Below are 22,500 nucleotides of genomic sequence, written 5' to 3'. Positions count from 1 at the left end.
TTCAACACTTTAAGATAACGACACACTCACGCCGTTCTCTCAAAAGATCCAGTCCGTAATAGTTTATTATATCAACTCTTCCATCAAAACACACCTCTAAATAACACAGTCTACCTGGCTGTTTATAGGTACTACTTAGGATATGAATCTCAATATTTCAACACACATTCATGCTTCAGCTCATAAGCGCAGGTGTAACTGTATGGTAAGAAGCTTGTTTCCTAACCACATGGTTCCAGGTTCAGTCCCACTTCGTTGCACCTTGGGCTGAGTGAAGACGAGATTGGATCTGGTAGACGGGAACTGAAAGACGCCCGTTGTGTGTGTGCGTGTATGTATATATATATATATATATATATATATATATATATATATATATATATATATACAGACACACACACATATACACATATGTGTGTGTGTGCTTATCCACCACTACCACCGCTTGACAGCCTGTGTTGGTGTGTTTACATCGCCGTAACTTCAGTAGAAGATACTTGCCAAAGGTGCTACGCAGTGGGATTGAAACCCCTCAATCTCGTGGTTGGGAACCAAACTTCTCACCACACAGCCACGCAACAACAACTACATAACTCTCCCTTTATTATTTGTTAATTGTGGACCTGTAGACTTCCGGTTCCTTTAGTTTTAAGCACAGTGGAAAAGCTCTCTCATGCGTCTTTCCCGTTCACCTATTTACAGCGTTACATTTATATTCATCACATCTCAGCATCCAGAATCTCTTTATCATCTGCCAGTTCTTCCTATTATAGCCATAAAAGCAGCCTATTTATTACATATTAGTATATCTCAATAATTACTCTATTTATCACCTGCTACGTCTCTATTACTCATATTTACCCCTCTCTATATTTCTGCTTCACATTGCACGAATACCACACCTGTAACATCCATATTATCTGTTAATCTGTGTATTTCACGCTGTCGTTATATTTCAAGTTTCTCTATCACCTGCTTAATAAAAATTAGTATTACGTTGGTTCTTATTATCACCTGCTCTATCGATATTACTAGTCTATGGCCGGATTCACCAACTACTATGTCCAATTTAATGTTTACCACCTGCTATATCCATATTATCATTATATCCAACACCTGTTCTATCCATCTATCTCACTAAACTATTTATCACAGGCTGAATCCAATTTACTCAGAATTTATGACATGTAGTGTCCATATCATTATTGTATTTATTGCCTATTGCCTCCAAAATAGTGTCTGTATATCATATCACAATTGCATAAATAGTAATAAACAAACACACACACACACACACACACACACACACACACACACACACACACGTTTGTTTATCATCTGTTGTTTAGATGCTGTTATTGTATTTGTCAGTGGTTGAAAACAAATTACATTTTATTTATGTACGGTACAAATAATATTATTGGATTTATCCTATACAGTATAAATAATACTATTGCTGTTTGTTTATCACATGCCGTGCCCGTATTACTAAGGTTTATGTATCACACACTCAGATATATCAGTGACTAATTACCACCTGCCTTAGTTGTATTGCTAGTTTATTTATCACATGACGTATCTACATTACTGTTTTGTTTATCACATACTATATAACAACATCTAAACAACAGATGATAAACAAACGTATGTGTATGTGTGCGTGTGCGTTACTATTTATGTAATTGTGATGTATCTACATTACTGTTTTGTTTATCACATACTATGATAGCTAGTTTATCACCTGGAGTCTCTACATCGCTGGTTTATCAGTATATTACACCGATATTTTCAGTGTACGCTGTGGCGATAAAGCTTGTCTCTGCATCAGTTATTGTATCTCTATTAGATATCTAGTTACGTCAGGTGCTAGTTTATCACTTGCTGAATAAATACCACTTGAGTAACCACTAGATATGCTAGAAACAGTTGCTAAATCTTCCTGAAACATATACTATAATGCCAGTCGACGTCGTACCGTGTCATCGCTGATGGGTCGTTGTCCAGTGCCAATGGTTTCGCGAGTTGTCACGCTGGCCGGTCTGAAACGATCACGTAGGTGTTGCAGGTGGATGAAGCGTTGGATGAGTGTAGTCATCCGGAGGCGCCCTCTGTAGGCACGGTCTGCCGTGCTGTTGGTGTTGTTGTATTGCTGTTGAAGGCGATAGATGGTGCTGACATGGACACTGTAAGCTTTCGAGACAACCAGGGCACGCTGCCCTGCTTGCAATCGGCCGAGAACTTCTTCTCTCTGCGCTGCTGACCATCGGGCCATACCTAATGCGTCCAAACTAAGAATGTCAGGAACGCGGTTCAACTTGGTTTTTATACCCATAACCTCCACGAGATGCACGTCCATTTCGGTTTGCATGACAATTGTTTGTGACTGCCACCCACGGCATTCAAAGCAGCTTCGTTTTGGCACCTCGTTTCAGGGAAAGTTGAAAGGCTGCCTGCAATTTGTGTCTCAGCCACAAACCATATAAAAATGTCATTTGGAAAAATTGTTTCTTTAGCGGGTCAGTGTATGTCTAAATAACTGAAGATATGTTCATAGTTGGAGAGCTTTGATCGTTGCCTGCTTAATCACAGTTGATCCTCAGCTAAACAACAACGATACCAGTAATAAAAACATTCCTCGTCAACAGCGTCCAAGCAATTGCTGCGTACATAAGTTTGTAGCACTCTATCTCTCTGCTTATAAGCATTGTCTACTATAATTTATAGTGAAATTAATACTAAAAGTAGTTTAAATATGTCTAGAATTGCTCGTAATAATTGCTAAGTCGGTGTTAATAGATTTGCCACACTGAGTGTGAAAAGAACAAACAAGAAACAAATAAATGAGGATTAATAAGAAAAGAAGATTGGTAACGACCAACATTTACTTTCATTTTCCAGCAAGAGAGGGAGATAAATCTGGACATATCTCAATTACATTCTGATTTCATTAGCTATGAATAACCCTCACTGGACTTAGTTAAGTAGTGATGAAGATATCACCAAATAAATGGGAAAACGATTTTATATTTATTTTGTGAAGAAAATTACTATTGTTTAGAAAATTTATCATTCACACACGCACACTGTCCATATAAAAAGAAGAATGGTTGGAGTCGATAGATTTTAATGCATGGAACATTGAAAATGCTGACTAAATAAGAAAAGAGGAAAATTATTTTTAAAAATTGAAGTTAGTCAATGACTAACATTATATATATATATATTTTTTTTTGTGGAATACGGAAAATAACACGCGACATAATTTTCTGACCTTATCAGTGAAGCATAACCTGTACCGTATTTGCCGAAGTAGGACTGGAAAAGTCACTATAGAAAACGATCGTTGTTGTTTAGCCTAGGTTTAATCTTGACTGGACCGACTTTGATTTAACTCATTCCACCTGCGACCAACACATCGATTTTTAAGACAAAATGTGATTTGGAGTAAAGATTGTTTGCCAGCGTAACATGGCAGTCCTGGTTTAGGACGGATCTTGCTGTAATTTAGCCAGGACAGCCATGTTATGTTGGCAAACAATCTTTACTCCAAATTACTGTTGCTGAATATCTCTCGTTGTGAGATTTAAAAATAGTAATTTTCTAAAATGTGATTTGTGGGTAAAATAAGTTGTTATATGTATCTTGTCGAGCGACATTAGAAATACACAAACGAAGACTAGAATCGGTTCGAAATGAAAAGCAATCAAATTCATTATCTGCAAGATACGGTAGTGACGTTACTGTAAATATATTTAGTGTATTTAATTCCTTGTATATCATTTACATTAAAACGTTAACAGTTACTTTATAATTGAGTAAGACATTTGAAAACCATTTTGTTCAACAAGTGTAGTCAAAGCATCATAGGCTATTACATGTATCTAATCCAATAGGGTATTCCTTAACTCTTTAAGACTCAGCTATCTGCAATATCAAGTTAACACATCGAAATCCGTCAAATCGATTGAATCGCCAAATCTAAAACCCCCAAGAATTTAATTCTTTCCTGCATCGTAAAGTCTTCGAGTCTTTAAAATACCGATGTAATCATGGCAACAATAGAAGAGAATAGCCTGTAATTAGCCACAGAATTCCATTGTTCCAGAACCATTAAAACGAGTGACAGTGGATGAAAATCATAGAACTAGATAAACGCTTTAGGTTTTCTAGTTCCACAACGATATTTATTCTAGAAAGAAATCCAATAAAGTGCCTTTGGGAGTTTTATAACTGAAAACTAATCCAAACGAAATCAAAATGTTAGTCTGAGGTCACATGAAATTTTCTTGGCACATCGCTGCATGTTTTATAAGTATCCAATCTGTTAAAGGAAGGTTTACGTATTTTTCATGACAAAGCTCATCTGCTCGGTATGTTGTGGCAATTAAGATGCAACCTTTGATTAAAGAACTGAGGTTATGACGTCAGCCTTAAGATTTCACCTTTGTTTAGTTAACTGGTTCCCCAGAAAGATGGAACATAACGATCCCACATCCTTGTAAAGCAGAAGTTTGCAACATGGGGGGTACCGCAGCCAAGAGAGCACTGGCAATGACGAAGGGGTCGTTTGGCTTTAGGGAGCGGTGACCTAACATAATTAACGCACTGAATATTACCCAAAATGCAAAGCAAGTATTCTGAACTTTGGCAAGAAATTCAATTACTGTTCATGGCTTTTCCTTCGTGTTTAATAGAGAAAGAATTCACTGCAGTCTCTCAATTGCTGATTAAGCAACGAAATAAATTTGCAACAAATCTAAGTGGAAACTTCCGACTTGTTTTGACAAGCAATGAAAATAATATAGAACTTTAGTTAAATCTCATCAGGATCAATAAAAACATTAACTTGCAATGCATAAAGTAAATTTACAACTTTTGTCTTTATTGAGTTTTCTCTGTCATTTCACTGTTAAAAGCGAATACAATCTGTTTTTTTTTTTGTTTGAGTGAAGTTTATGGATTACCATCGATGTTAGGTTAGTTTTGCCGTGATATCTCACCCATCATTTAGGTGGGCGCTAGGCATAACAACTACTTAACCCATTACCTACCAGTGATCTCATATGAGATCACTTAAAAATTACAAATTTCGTAATTATCTGTCAATATTTACACATATCTAACCTTTTTGCTATATCTACTAGGTAGACAAAGGTCACAATGGTGACACTGGGTCAAAGGTCAATTATACGGAATTGGCATGGCAGTCTGCGACAAGGGCGGACTTTTGAATTACAGATACAATCCATTCAGCAGGTTTCCGCACAGTTTCCATATTCCACTTATAATACTTAGAAGGAGAAGCGATTTTGTTATATTCGCCAAAAATGCAATGCCGAAGATCGATCACAGGCTCACATAATTGTGAAGTGAACGCAATTACTCAGCTATGACTGCGTATAGCTACACACACACACACACACACACACACACACACACACACACACACACACGCATACACACACATGCATACAAACATACATACATACATACATACATAATACATACATATGTGTATACATACATACATTTATATACATTCATACATATACATACATATATACATACATGCTTACACGAATACATACGTGCACACATATACATATATATTCATACACATTCATTCATACATACATACATACATATACATATGTACGTACATATACATATAGACATACATGCATGCATAAGCTAACACACCTAAAGCTAACTGGGATGTATGCGTGGTCTTGTTGCCATGACAACAGTAAATAGGATAACTTTTGGTTTTACTCTTTGTTGATCAACAATTCACGCTCTGTTGACCTTGATGCTGCTGCTGCTGTTGCTATCGTTGAGACTGTTGCTGCTGCTGAAGATAACGATTATATTTAAGCGATTGTTGTTCTAATTGTAGTTGCTGTATGTTTTTTTTTATATAATGCTTTCTGTTATTTTATTTTTATTGTTGCTTACATACAACAAAACGCCTTGGCGCCTGCACTTGTATTTAGTTGGAGGTGTATGTGTGTGCGTGTACGCGCGTACTTATGCTTCTGTTAGTATATGTGTTACTCTAGGTTTATTTCCATCAAATTTGTTATGAACAGAGAAGGAAGCGGTTTCTAAACCAGAAACCGGGATATGTTTTTGGAAATTTGACAACATCAACCAGGTAGTCATGTATGTATGTATGTATGTATGTTAATGAAATGGTGTAGCCCAATGATTAGGTCATTGACATCATAAACATAGTGTCGTGGTTTGAGGTTCTGGAGCGATCAGTGCTGTAAAGCATTTCAATTCATTAGGCTCTAGTTTATTCAGTTGATATTTAGTACTACCTGAGTGCTAGTGTCTCTGTCTCTCTCTCTTGTAAGTCGAGTGCTAGCACGTCTCTGTCTCTCTCCAACCATCCGAATGCTAGTGTGCCTCTGTCTCACTCCAACCAACCAAGTTCTAGTGTGCCTCTCTCACTCTTCAACCATTCGAGTGATAGTGTGCCTCTGTCTCTCTCCAACCGGTCGAATGCTCGTGTGCCTCTGTCTCTCTCTAACCAACCGAGTGCTAGTGTGCCTCTTTCTCTCTCCAGCTGTCACATCTCGAATGTCTTATTCGGTCAAGTGTGTTATGGTCGAAGTTGTGTCTGTATCTTCTCGTAATTACATAGGCATCTGAAACAATTATCGTAAGCGTGGTACTTGCCACCTTGTCATACACGCTTACGCGTGACAACTATACTAACGTATCTGTACAAGCATGGATCGTATTACATGCAGATTTATATATTATAACATGTCGACACAATTACCTATTTGCAAACCAACGCGTCTATATTTATCTAGTATTTGCGTAACTTCTGTAATATTTTACACATTCTTCACAATTCCACTTAAGACTTGCATTTCTAAGTTCTTAATTAACAACTTTTCTTTCGCGTTTTGGTGTTGTCAAGCTTTGCTTATCAAGATTAGTGCCGATTAGTTACATATCCAAAGACCTCATAATCACGGTCATCTAGTTATACTCTGAATGGAGTATCTGGAGCATTCTTATAATTTTGACTGATGTTTTCTTCAACATTATCATCACATCTGTTGCACAACTGATTTCCTTACTCTGAATACTTTTCTCTGTTCCAGTACGTTATATCAAGTCCTTTATGCTTACATTTTACTGAGCGTTTTGACTGTCACATTCTACTTGTATTTATGAATACCTCAACCACATCAGTGTAGCTTCCTTTATGTTCCGTGGAAAGCATTGAGTAATGTTTTGGTACAACACCATGCCTCTTAGCATAGTGATATCGTTTTCGATTTTCATTTATGACGTATGTATTAATTCTAAAGCCTGCATCGGTTGTTGCATCGAGCTATTTCATGACACTCAAACCCACTTTCTGCATCAGGAATTTTCTTATTTTCTGTGCCTGGATTACTAGATCAAACCCTTCAAAGTCGAGGCTAATAATCCACGTTCATTATGAATATTACTGTCCCTTTGAAGTCCATTGAGAACATGGTCGTACATTAACTTGCGCTGATTGGCAGAGAGCCTTGTCATTCGATGAGCTGTTTTGGTTGAGCTGTGTAACTTCTCTGTGTGTGTATCCTTGCCACCAGTCAAATAATCTCTACTCTAAAGTACTGTTGCTGAATTTTCTCGTTCAGAGATTCAGAAATTATAATTTTTGTATTTATACACACTTCGTGCTACGCTTAGAAGCGGTGCACCGTACTAGGATTTTCTCAAATCAAATACAACGGCTCAAAACCCTTGTTCGAGTCTCCGCGTAAGTGGAGTCTGGATCGGATAGTTTGTACTGGCATCGACTTCATTGCGTGTGTGTGTGTGTGTGTGTGTGTGTGTGTGTGTGTGTGTGTGTGTGTGTGTGTGTGTAAATTTATACATTCACCTGCACTCACACACGCACACACACATACACACACACACACAGAAATGATAGATAGATAGATAGATAGATAGATAGATAGATAGATAGATAGATAGATAGGTATCTGCCAGTACCTTTGCCTGCACTCTGTCTCTCCATTAACCTATCAATCTATTCTCATTCGTCTCTCTCACCTGCACACACACACACACACACACACGCACATACATGGTCATATACTCATACGTGCACATTCATACACATCTACATCTACCGGGACTGAGAGAGAGAGAGAGAGAGAGAGAGAGAGAGAGAGAGAGAGAGAGAGAGGCAGAGAGAAAAGAAAAAAAGGAAGTGATATATGAGGCGGTGAGAGAAGGAGATCGTTGCCAGATGAACGCACTGATAAGCCATCAACACATAAACGGCATTTGCTAAGTGCGACGCAGTTTCCGCTTTAATCTTGTTTGATCATCAGAACTGGTGTCCTTGTTGTTTACTGACCGTTCATTCTGCCTAAACATCTTGTTCAACAGCTGCCCCATATACAAGTACAACAGAACGATCGCAGAACCAGAAATTGCACGAGCGCACTAGCGCCATCGTTATAATTACTACCTTCGTCGTCACCACCGATGCCTCCAACACCACTACCGTCATCACTTTTTTTCTCTACCACCACTACCACCACCACCATCACCACCACCACCACCACCACCACCATAATAATCATTACTATCACCCCTACACTTGCTGTCATCACTACAAGCATCGCATCTGTCAACACCACCGCCACCAGCAACACTACCACCTTCACCATCACTACCACTACGAACACCATCACCACAACGGTACGCTCCAATACATTAACACATATACATATGCACAATTATATATAGCCACACACATACACTCACGTCTGTCCCCATATACACATAACCACACACCCACCCACTCACACATTCACCCACACACACATTCACCCATGCACACTTTCACACACACACACATCAACCCACATCTGTTTGCTAGCAACATAATGATCATCAAGCGTGTTAAGTGCTAGGCACGTCCTTTCCGCTCCGCTTCTGTTGCTAAGGTTTAAGCAAATGTGAAGTAGTGGCTAATTTCCTGGCCGTCCAGTCCGATTCGAACGCAGCTCATCTAAAGACCCTCAAAGAACTGTTGGTCGTAATAAGTCGGACAAGTTTCTCATCCCCAATCATTCTCTCTCTCTCTCTCTCTCTCTCTCTCTCTCTCTCTCTCTCTCTCTCTCTCTCTCTCTTTAATTCTCAATAATTCTCTGTCTCCCTGTCTCTCATCCCCAGTCAATCTCTCTCTCCTTGACTCTAATCTCTCTCACTGCCTCTTAACTTCTCTCTTCCTAAATTTTCTCGCTCAGTGAATCTCTCTCACTGTTTTTCTTTCTCTGTCTTTCATTCACAAGCCTGAGCAACCGCGAACCCGCTACAATGAATCTAGGTGGTCATTGATTCTGCTAGAAATAGCGTCTAAATCTTCCCCCATTGTCGTTATAAAAGGGAAGACACAATGGATTATGTAATTCTAGAAGCATTTTGTCTGAAGAGAAGAATGACCGCGACTGGAACATCTTTCATCATAGTTATGCCTATTGATGTCTGTCCTGGGGTTAAACAACAAACAACACAAAAGGGAAGAATACTATTGCTATTTAGCCCTAGGAAACACCGCTTCCTGTCGGCCTTGACACATTTCCTGTGTCATTATGTTTACAAAGGGGAGATAAGCACCTCCACTCAGCAAAGCCAGCCTCCAGAGACTAGTTTCTGAGTCATTGCTCGTCATCAGTCTGGAGTAGCATTGCTTGCTAGCTGTCGATGCCTATCTGCCTCTGTAAACATATAATAATTCAAGTGAAATACATTCACTGATTTCGAAAATAGAAATAATACATTTCTAAATCTCTCAGAGAGATTTAAACAGCAATAACACGTAATAATCTCTGAGAGATTTAGAAATGTATTATTTCTATTTTCAGTATTTATATTTTACATCTTAATAAACGTTACAAGACTTAACGGGATCAGTTGGGGTTAAATTTATTGTTGGTTAATCTGCAATTGAACGGTGTGGTTAAGGGAGGGAAGAACGTTATGTGAATGTAGTGAGAAACAATACCATTCCATCTTGGTGGATTTGCAGACTCGGTAGAGCATCAGAAAAGATGCTCTGTGGCATTTATTTATTGTCCGTTATAGTCTGATTTCTAATCCTACCGGTGTGAACTTTTCTTTTCCTTTTTGCTGATATCAATGAAATAAAAAAAACAGTCAGCTATATAAGACTGAAATTATAACTTTTACTTGCTCCATTCATTGGATTGCGCCCATGCAGGAGCACCCCTTAAAGTGTTCAGCCGAACAAATCGACCCGGTACTTTTTTTTTTTTTTTCTTGAAGTCTGGTACTTATTCTATCGGTCTTCTTAACCGAACCGCTGACTTACGGGGACGTATACAAACCAACACCGGGTGTGAAGTGGTGGTGGGAAACCAACACAAACAAAAAATATAAATACTCGTTATACATACATGCTTACATAGATGATACATGTGTAACAAATATCAATTTTTCTATATCTCTGTATATTCCACGGGCTTCCATACACTTTCTATCTCACAAATTCACTCATAAGGTATTGATAGGCCCAGTAGAAGAGATTGGGCTTGAACTTATAACGACGTGGTTGCAAAGTGAACTACGTAACCACACAGCCAGACCTGTGCCTCCTTAGAAGACCTCATTTAACACCTCCCTAAATAATTACACGATGTCATCTGAAAGTCACCTATGTGCCATAATGACATTCTACGACTCTTTGATTGAGCAGACGACACAATAACTTATATATGGTCGCTCAATCTATTAGAAATGACTGCCAAATGTCTTTCAAATTACACAATACTGTCATAAAAAGAGAAAAACAAATTGAATAATGTAGTCGGTGGGAAACAAAATCTAGACAACAGCAGAAGTTTCGAATGCTTCTACTTGGATACTTTTCATCATCGGGGTCTGCTAAAACAGGGAAGATGTCTGGTTAAAAAGCAACGATAATAGCGTGTCGAAGTTTGAGGTCATTCTGAATTCTAGCATTATGTGTTTCGATTTCATTCCACTTGATTAAATAGTGAAAATCATTCTTTTATCACGAAATGCAGAGTAGAAGCTTAATCTAATCATCTCAACTAATTTTAATGGATTCTCTTTGCGGCTTTAGCTGATAATCTCTAAATTTGACAATTAAACTAAGTTTGTTATTAGTTAACCAGGGATTAAATGGCAAAAACATTGCTTACGCTTTTGAACAAAATGGAAGCTGTGGTCGTTCAGCAGGTAAATTAGAACAGGTAAAAATATCTCCTAAATTACACAAACGTCTTATGAACAGGAAGGACACATTTGGTAATGTAATTCTGAGATAAAGCATCTGCAAACTCTCGCTCTCTCTTTCTCTCTCTTTCTCTCTCCCCATCTATCTATCTATCTATCTATCTATCTATCTATCTATCTATCTACATATCTACATATGACACATTGGGTGGTATTATTTACCCCAGGTCAACACTGATCGAGTGGTTCTATAGTCAAAAGTATCCCAACTATGACCATCACATCTTTCTGTTGAGAATATGTTCGGGATTACATTAACCAATGTGTCATTTTCCTCCTAAAGACGGTAAGATATGATATGAGGGAGATTAAGAAGCCGTGCGGTAGCATAGTCTTCCATATTGGCTCATTTGCATAATGTATTCTTGGATGCCATCGTATCAGAAAATCAAATGACAGCAGTTGGTCAGTTCTCCCACAGTTAATCATTAATATTCTATAGAACTAGATGAAATATCTACCGTCATTGATTGACGTTTGACTATGAACTGAGATCAAATCTTGTTAGTGTTCTCATTGCTGTTCATCTCACTCTCATGGATTAAGTTCAATATATACCAGTAATTTATTGAGACTGATTCAATCACCTTAAAGCAGTGCATCCCAACCTGGGTCCATATAACCCTTGAGGGTCCATGTAAGATTTTGCTGTCCGTGTATGTGCCATAAATTGGTTACACAATTCACAAAACGCAATGCCTAATAATATTTAAGCATGGTAACATCGTAGGAATCTTTTCAAACATAGAATGACTATAGGTATCCAGTAGGATGCGACATGAATCAAAGGGACCCACAGGTAAAAAAAAATGTTTGAGAACCACTGCCTTAAACGATTCGTTAGAAATGAATGGATTTCTGGTAAATTTCAAAAAAAGCAACCAAATATAATAGTTGCTTCAAAGCTCGATAGATGGCCAGCAATGTCAGGGAGGGGTAACAGTCGAATGCACACACACACACACACATATACATACACATATACTAATATACATATGTATATATATGTATATATATATATATATATATATATATATATATATATATATATATATATATATATATATATATATATATATATATGTGTGTGTGTGTGTATGTGTGTGTGTGTGTATGTAGATTTATCTCTCTCTCTCTCTCTCTCTCTATATATATATATATATATATATATATATTAGATACATACATACATACATACATACATACACAAAATCTCTCTTTCAGTGTGTCTGTGTGTGATAGTCAATAGGTTTGATTGGTTTAGTAAAGCAGCTTCAATGGGAATGTGACCAATGAGGGAGGCTAAATGGAAATGGGTTGGTGGGAAATAAAGTAGCCATAATGTGTGAAAATATCGGAACCAAGCAAAAATTATTGAAGTAAATCTTCAATAACCACAAGAACATTAACAGAAATATAAACGACACAACACCATTAATACAAATAATAGCACAGTATTATTATGATGATGATCATCATCATCGTCATCATCGTCATCATTACTATCGTCATCTTCATCATCACCACTCCTGTCAACAAAATACTAGCAACAATATTAAAAGAAACTGCTAGAAAAACGCAAGGGTGACAACACTCAACGATAATAGCAACAAAAATGTCAACAGTAATTCGAATAACAACAACAACGATGACTACACAACAGAACGAAAGGACACCAACAACAGAACGAAAGGACACCAACAACAGAACGAAAAGAAGCATCTCGTGCGCCGAACGACTTTATGTTGATGACTGATGATCCTAACAACAACACCAAGCGAAATAATATACAGTGACTGTTACAAGAACAACAAGAATAATGTCTGCGATAGCATCAACACAGCATGGTGACTCCGTGGATAGAAGACAATGAAAGTATCGCTACGTCGACGCTCGGCTCGGCGGAAATAGCTGCTAAGTCCCCTCGTATAATACTACGAAGTGTTACAAAAAAAAAAAATGAAGGACGTAAACTGTCTTACGTTGTCCTGGATACGACTGTGAAAGGGGAAAAGGGCTTAGTTACGTTTGGAAGGGTTTTGATCGTATGTTTGTTTAATTATGACTGACTTGGCACATAACAACAACAACAATCAACAGTAACATCATCATTATCATCGTCATCATCACCGTCATCACTATCATCCCCATAGTCATCATCACCCTCATCCTTCTCATCATCATCGTCGTCAACGACAACAACATCGTCAAAAAGAACAAAAACTGCTGGTAAGTATGTCATTTGATGATGGTGAAGATGGGGATGGTGTCAATGGTTTGGGGGTCGGTGGCTGAGCAGATGACGGTGAGTTTGCTGGTAGTGGTGATGGTGGTGGTGCGGAACGATGCCGTTGTTGTTGCTGATATCATCATCATCATCATCATGGATGTGATGGCGGTGTTGTCGATAATAGAGGTGGTGGTGGTTGAGGCATTATTAGTGGTCGAGCTGATGATGGTATCATTGGAAGGTGTCGATGGTACAGGAGGTGGAGGTGTTAGTGGTGGTGGCGGTGGTGATGGTGGTGGTTAATGGTTGACGGTGGGAGTGGTGCTGATGGCGGTGGTGATTGGAGGAAGGTGTTAGTGATGGTATTGGGTAATGGCTGCTCTGTATGGGGCTGTGTGGTGCTGCGTAGTGAAAGTGTGAGAAGATAAAAGAGCGACGGTGGCTAAATGTAATGGAAGGGAAAGAAAAATATGTCAATTAATAAGGACTTATGAAATTATAGGCGTAAATGATGTTTCTACAGTGAAACCCAATCGTCTGCAAGTGTCATTCCCATCAGGCCATTCGATTGTGCTAATGGTAGTGACGCCAAAAACACGTGATTAAAAATTCGCCATTTTGGACTGAATATTTCTTTGCTTCTGTCCAGATATGTGTGTGTATGTTAGATAGTTAGGCAATGTTTATGCGTGTATTTATGTATAGAGATGTGTGTGTGCGTGAGTATGCGTATGCAGGTCTATGAGTGTATGTATGTGTGTATATATGTGTGTGTGTCTGTGTGTGCATTTGTTTGTGTATGTATGCAAGTTTGGATGGCTGAAGATATATATAGTATTTGAGTGCACACGAGCGTCTCTCTTTCTCGCTCTCTTACTCTCTCTGTATGTGTATATGCATATACACACACATATATTATATATATGTGCGTGTGTGTGTGTGTGTATTGTGTGTGTATGTGTGTATGTATGTGTGTTTGTATTTTAGTGTATTTCTGTTTAAAAATGCGATAGTGTATTTGATTTCATACGGAGCTATGTAATGGAGTAACTGTGCTCGTGACTGAATATATGCATCTATATGTATGAATAATACGTGTGTGTGTGTATGTATGTGTGTATGTGTTTGTTAGTGAACATGTTTATGCATGTCTATATGCATGTGAATGCAGTTGCGGAGAGCGAATGCGTCACAGTTTTTCTTTCAATCGCTTTCTATAGATACCCAAGACTAGACTCCCGGAATATGTCAAAGTTAATGGTCTGGTCACGTGTTCTGACACTACTATCCCCATTAACGCCACGAAATGCATGATGGGAATCAGAAATGCTCGCTGGTTGTTTTACTCATATTTTTCAACGTTTTCTTTTATCATTTCTCTACTTTTTTGTAATTATTTTTCGTTTTACTATCAGACATTTTACGCCTAAAACAAAAACTGTTCTTATTTTTGTTGTAGCCTCTGTATTTATTGGAGCATTAATTTCTGCATTCTTTTATGGTCTTTTTGTTTCGAACTTCAATTATTATATATATTTTTTTTTCGATGCTTTCCACTTCTTACTGTAAAATCAGATTATTTGTGGTAAACGTTTGATGATTTCAAAAGTTGACTACATATTCTGAAAATAAAACCGGGAGGTAAAAAAACAATCACCGATCTAGTGCTAAACAGAAAACCCAGCACAGAATGAGTCTGCACCAACATTGAAGAAGCAAGCTTGCTTCTCTATGTGAATCACTCATCCTTGGGCAGTTCAATTCCGATTTACTTATTCCAATACATCACACCCGTGTATTAGAATGAATACATAGAAACATATATATATAATGTATGTATATAATTTCAGTACGGAGCAAATAATTCATGAGAAAAATAATTTGCGAGGATATCATTGAATCTATTATTATCTAGTATAACAATTTAAAAATGATAATACCAGAATGAATAATATAGGTGATTGCAGGCACCTAAAAAGTAGCTGCAGGATTTAAATTAATCAAAGGACATATCAAGTATGTCTACCTGCTGGAAATAACAGTAAAAACTTTTATTTTGGCGATTTAAATAAGAATCTTGAATGCTATTTTCAGCAGGTAGACATACTTGGTATGTCCTTTGATTAATTTTGATATATATGTAATGGCGTTGGAATGGCTGTGTGGTAAGTAGCTTGCTTACCAACCACATTACTGGTCACAGTGCTCTTTGCATTATTCCAACTGGCAAGCAGGCCAGCCAGTGTGTCACCCGCCCCTGACCGGAAGGTCAGTCGATCGACAGGTTTGCCCATTTACAGTGGAGTGGACAGTAGCAACGAGAAAGGACACAATATGCCACCCATTCACCCAATCGAATCAACCACATTATGATCGTCGGCTCAATACCCTATCTACTCTGTGTGCATGCTTATGTATAAATGAGTGTGTGTGTGTGGTGTGTGTGTGTGCATACGCAGATATATTTTGTATTTCATATAATGATATAGTGTACACTGGTCACCACTAAGCATTTCTAAGAAATGCAGGTTTGTAGATGTGCCATTCATTTCTTCTTCTTCTTCTTCTTCTTCTTCTTCTTCTTCTTCTTCTTCTTCTTCTTCTTCTTCTTCTTCTTCTTCTTCTTCTTCTTCTTCTTCTTCTTCTTCTTTTGTGTGTGTGATCTTCAAAGTTTGTTGACATTAGTGTTTGACTACATGAGTTTGGTGAAAGCATCTCTCTCTCTCTCTCTCTTTCTCTCTCTCTCTCTCTCTCTCTCTTTCTCTCTCTCTCTCTCTCTTTCTCTCTCTCTCTCTCTCTTTCTCTCTCTCATATATATATATATATATATATATATATATATATATATATATATATATATATATATATATGTATATATATATATATACATAGATATAACATTTGCCTAAGTGTGTGTCTGTGCTCGTAAACTTTATTTAAATAAGTATACATATTCATATGCATATCTAAACATTCACACATTCCTGTATACATCCGTACACACATTCGCACATACAAGCACACACACACACACACACACACACACACACACACACACACACACACACACACACTGAGCAATGTAAGCAGCGTTTGATGTGAATATATTTCATAGCATCTGCCTTTCACTTTAGAGCAGAAGAGTGAGAACATCGTACAGAAGAGAGACATCCTGTTTTAATATGTGTAAGGGTCGTACAGTCCTTCTGCAAAGAGGAAGAATGGAGCGAGGCTGGAGACTCAAGTTGTCAGCTAAATGGAATATAGTGGAGGGGGGGGCGGTAGACAGATGCTTACAATACACAGACAGATGATCGGTGTGTGCATGAGTGTGACAGACGATTGTGTGTGCATGTATATATGAATGTATGCATACATATACATACTGTCTTTGTCCCTCATCATCGCTTGACAACCGATTTTGGTGTGTTTACGACCCCGTAACTTAACGGTTCGGTAAAACAGACTGATAGAATTAGTACCAGGCTTACAAAGAATAAGTCCTGGGATCGATCTGTTCGACTATAGGTGGTACTCCAGCATGGCCGCAGTCAAATGACAAACATATTAAAAGGAAAAAATAAACACACACACACACACACACACACACACACACACACACACACACACACACATATATATATATATATATATACACACGCACACATGTATATATGTGTAGGTTATATTTGAAATTAGAGTTTAGAAAGGAGACTTTAAAACGTAGTGTCCTAACTTTGTTTCGGTTATGTCCCAAGTAGTGTGCCTTGAGAGCACGTTCACTACTTATGACTACCAGACGTCATCCGTACTACTGCAGTTTCGTCGCAGGATCTACGTAAGGAATTCTTCGGTGCACGTTTGATATATTTTAGATAAATGAAAGGGAAGACAGAGCGCAGATCTAAGCCGAAACGATCGTCGTGCTAAATAAAGCTTACGGTACACACAGCCGTCCCTAACAACCATTTAAATTACACACACACACACGCACACATACACATGTATCTATCTATCTATCTATCTATCTATCTATCTATCTATCTATCTATATACTTTTATTCTTTTCCTTCAGTCATATGACTGCGGCCATGCTGGAGCACCGCCTTTTGTCGAGCAAATTGACTCCAGGACTTATTCTTTGCAAGCCTAGTACTTTTCTATCGGTCACTTTTGCCGAACCGCTACGTTACGGGGACGTAAACACACCAACATCGGTTGTCAAGTAATGTTGGGGTGGGGGACAAAGACACACACACACACACACACACACACACACACACACACACACATATATATATATATATATATATATATATATATAGACATATACGACAGGCTTCTTTCAGCTTCCATCTACCAAACCCACTCAGAAGGCTTTGGTCGGCCCGAAGCTATAGTAGAAGGCATTTGCCCAAGGTGCCATGCAGTGGGACTGAACTCGGAACCATGTGGTTGGTAAGCAAGCTTCTTACCACACAGTCCTTTATTTGTTTGTCATTAGACTGTGGCCATGCTGGGGCATCAACTTGATGAATTTTAGTCAGACGATTCCACCCCAGAACTTCTTTCCTGAAGCCCTGTACTTATTCTATCGGTCTTTTTTTCCTCCCCGAAACGCTGAGTTACAGAGACGTAAACACACCAACACCAGTTGCCAGGCGGTAGTAGATGACAAACATAGACGCAAAGGTACACACAAACACACACTCACACTCACACACGTACACACACACTCACATACTCACATACACCTACATAATATGCATCTTTCAGTTTCCATCCACTAAATGCGCTCATAAAGCTTTAGGCGGTCCGAGGCCATAGTAGACGACATTTGCTCAAGGTGCCACGTGGTGGAACTGAACCCGGAACCAAGTGTTTGGGAGCGTTTGTGTGTGCAACGTGTACATAAACATATATTATATCACCTGACAGAGTTAAATACAATTAATGAATTTTATTATAAATGATGATTTTCGTTTGCTTAACCAGAATAAGATGTTGTGAGGTTCATGCCTTATACAAAGTAAAATATTTCGACGCAATAGAAGTCCCCAATTTTTAAGTGAAGTAATACAAACTCCAGCTGGGAATCGAAACCTTCACCCCTTTTACATTATAAAACTTTCTATTTTATTCCCTTCCCTTTTTCATCGACTCCTTCACTCTATGAAACTTATTTATCCTTTTTCTACTTTCATCTCCATCTGTTCCCTCGTTCCTTTCCCCCTTCTTCTCCCTCCTCATCCTTCCATTTCTGCTGCTTCACATTATCTCACTACGCTCCTTCTCTCTTTCTCTCTCTCTCTCTCTCTCTCTCTCTCTCTCTCTCTCTCTGTCTCTCTCTCTCTCAGTCACTCCGTTCTTGTCAATTATTAATGCCATACATTTAGCGACATATGATTTGTTAAGACATTTCACACGTCTGCTGGATATCGTGGTGTCAACTAAATATAATTATGTGATATACATCCTTTGCAGAGAGAGAGCATTGCGATATCTGTTAGCTATTCATAGTATATAATATACACAATAGACACGTTGACTTATCCGTTCGTTGGCTGCTTGTGTGTGTATGAGTGTGTGTATGTGCGTGCGTGTGTATATGCAAGTATGTATGTATAGGCATACACCCGCGCACACACAAGCACTTATATATTAATATAATTATGCATTTGTATGTATAGATATCTAATTCTGTATATGCGTCTATGTATGTATTTATGTATGTGTAAATTGTCTGTGTGTCTGTCTGTATGTATGTGTGTATGTATACATGTATGTATTTAGTAAAGCAGGAACGGTTAAACAAAGGGAGAGATAACTAGATAGAGAGAGGGAGAGAGACTGTGCGAGTGTGTATATATGTGTGAGGGTGGAGGTATTAATAGTGATGGAGAGAAAATGATTAGATTTAATGCAAAACCCATTGTTCTTGGAGAGTCGCAGCTGGCTGTGCCGTAAGTATGTCTGCATGTTGACGGAATTATGATAGAATCCTCTCTTACCATCATCTCTGCACTGCGTTTCTAGGAAAGACGAACTGAAATCTCGCTGGTTCAATTGTGAATATCCAGGTGTGAATATCGACTATGTACAGTTCATTACGTTTGAAGATGTACAAGTTATGCTGTACACTGAGTCGTATCTGTAAATCTGTAATGCATACATAAATGCTTAACCTACATATATACATACATACGTGCAAAAGTATATATATATATATATATATATATATATATATATATATATGTATATATATATATATATTCGCACACACACACGTAAAGACAGGTGGAAAAAGGTGGGAAAATAGTACATACGTACTAAAGGTCCAGTAAAATACTATTTTATCAAAGCCTTCAAAAAATCTACACAGATTGTTACTCAGTTCCACGTAAGCGTTCATAAGATATTTGTGATAATGCAACCTCTGTGTGTGTGTGTGTGTGTGTGTGTGTGTGTGTTTATCCATTGTATTTCGAGAGGGGGATTCTGTCAGTAATATTACGCACAACGTAAGGGCGGTGAGCTGGTAGAAACGTTAGCACGCCGAGCGAAATGCTTAGCGGTATTTCGTCTGCTGTTACGTTCTGAGTTCAAATTCCGCCGAGGTCGACTTTGCCTTTCATCCTTTCGGGGTCGATAAATTAAGTCCCAGTTACGCACTGGGGTCGATGTAATTGACTTAATCCCTTTGTCTGTCCTTGTTTTTCCCCTCTATGTTTAGCCCCTTGTGGGCAATAAAGAAATAAGAAACGTTTGCGCGCCGGGCGAAATGCTTAGCGGTATTTCGTCTGTCTTTACGTTCTGTGTTCAAATTCCGCCGAGGTCGACTTTGCCTTTCATCCTTTCAGACATCTATGTATCGTTTTTATAGTTTAAGACATTAGAGTATGATTTGAGAGAAATTTGATTGCTATATGAAGTATGTTTCGCATCTGCGTAGAAGTCTTCTCTCTTTGGCTGAAAGTAAACATTACTGTTCTATTCTACTGTCAGATCAGTCGTAGCCAAAAAACTAATATATATATATATATATATATATATGTATATATATATATATATGTATATATATATTGTGATAAAAGGTTTTCCATATATGTCAACCCCGTCGTTTGTGTATAAGGAACTATATAAGAGGGTGTGATTTGTGGAGATTTAGCGGCTAATTTCGCCTGGTTGAGCATCCATTTGTCAACCGCTTGTTCAACAAAATTGTCTGAAAATAAATATTTCTGTCTCTCTTTTATCCCCTCTCTTCTTCTCCCTCACTCCACATCCTATTTTCCAATCTCTATTCTATACTCTCGGGTTGGATGTTTGAACTAACTCACTGGTCAGTTTATTCCTTGGTGATTTCCTTTAGACACAGAGGTTCCGAACTTTGGATGGATAACTAAATATGTATTCCTTTATAAATAGCCAATCGTTACTTACCTTTTGAATTCTACTCATGTTTGCCAGCCAATTATCTAATTGTGCCCTTAGCAATCTAAATTGTGGTGTGTGTATTTACCAAATCCTAAATCGTTAATGGTAATAATGTCTGGTGTCACGAAGACTGTTTGCCATTACTGCATTACGTCAATTCTAAATATGGAGCTTCCGTCGGTCAAGATTGACCATACATCAGTACAAGTAAAGTCAAGCCTTGTAAAGATGTTCTGAAGAAGACTGACAGTTGTCCATGCATGCTAGTCTCGTCTCTCTATTCTACCGATGATTATGCAAGAGATACAAGTTGGCCGCAATGACGTTGCAGGTGTTGGCGACAAAAAAAAAATGAAGGATATTCTGTATATGAACATAAATAATCAGTATGGTAGCGACTGTATGGCAGTCTTCCTACAATCACCTCGGTACTCAGGACACACAAGGATGAAATATCTACTTCTCTGGAGACGCACGCATTGATATACAGGTACTAGCATACCAAAAAAACAGTGTAAGTCGACCAATTTGTGGAAGATACTGGATGTAGATAAATAAGACGAAGATATGAAGACTTCTGTTGAAGATCAGGACATTTTGCGAGGAAGACTTACATTGCTCCGGGCAAGTCATTCAGTTGGCTAGATTTACATAAGTAATCATGTAAAACAATTGTGTAAAATTGCATAAAAAGCTAAAAAAAAAAAAATATGCCCACGGGCATATGGCGTAGTGGTTAAGAGCGCGGGCTACTAACCCCAAGATTCCGAGTTCGATTCCAGGCAGTGACCTGGATAATTATAATAATAACATCGAAAAGTACCTTAGAAATAAGAACCCAGGTGTCGAAATTTCCCCCAAGACATCTGATGAAGGCTGGAGGGTATATCAGCCGAAACGTTGTGTTAACAACAAACAAGATGAGGACAAATATCCGTCAAATGTAAATAATGTAAATAATTCCTCATCTCTTAGATATAGAACCTATTATGTTTTGAATTACTTTTTAATATGGAACGAGCTTGCTTCTCTGCTCGTTATTTAGCGTATGATTTAGCAAAACATTCTGACTTAGATGGCAATAAATATAGTTCTACAAATGAAGGATCTAAATTGTTCAGTTGAGGTCGACTGAAGATTCGAGAAGTTCTGTGCCAATTTTAAGATTGTGCATGGTGATGAAGCTACATTGCATTCTTGAAAACATTATTAATTGAAAACTATGTAGTTTGACTTGGGCCATTAGTGACGGTGGGAGAAGACGTGGATGGCCAAATATATAACACAGAAGCTAATAATAATAAAAATGTTAAGATCCATCAATTATATTGGAAAACATATATTCACTGCTCTGTATTGATTGATCTAAATGTTGATTGTAAAACAATGTACAAGTACTTATATTTTATGAGCGTGTGTGTGTTCAGTGAAGCAGAGAGAGAGAGAGAGAGAGAGAGAGAGGGGTGGGAGGATCGGTTTTACTTTTATTGTTTACCCTATTAATATATCTCATATCTATTTTC

At 38.0% G+C, this 22,500-nt stretch overlaps 1 protein-coding gene across 4 annotated transcripts in view; it reads left to right on the top strand.

Moving 5' to 3' along the window:
• LOC106867210 (POU domain, class 4, transcription factor 3) overlaps positions 1-22,500 on the top strand; it is a 230,432-nt gene that overhangs the window by 118,197 nt on the left and 89,735 nt on the right. The window lies entirely within an intron of this gene.

The sequence above is a fragment of the Octopus bimaculoides genome, chromosome 13 (genome assembly GCF_046866305.1).
Source record: "Octopus bimaculoides isolate indiv1 chromosome 13, ASM4686630v1, whole genome shotgun sequence".
Classification (NCBI taxonomy): Eukaryota; Metazoa; Mollusca; class Cephalopoda; order Octopoda; family Octopodidae; genus Octopus; species Octopus bimaculoides.
The sequence above is the reverse complement of the archived record's forward strand: the minus strand, read 5'-3'. Positions and strand labels throughout refer to the sequence as shown.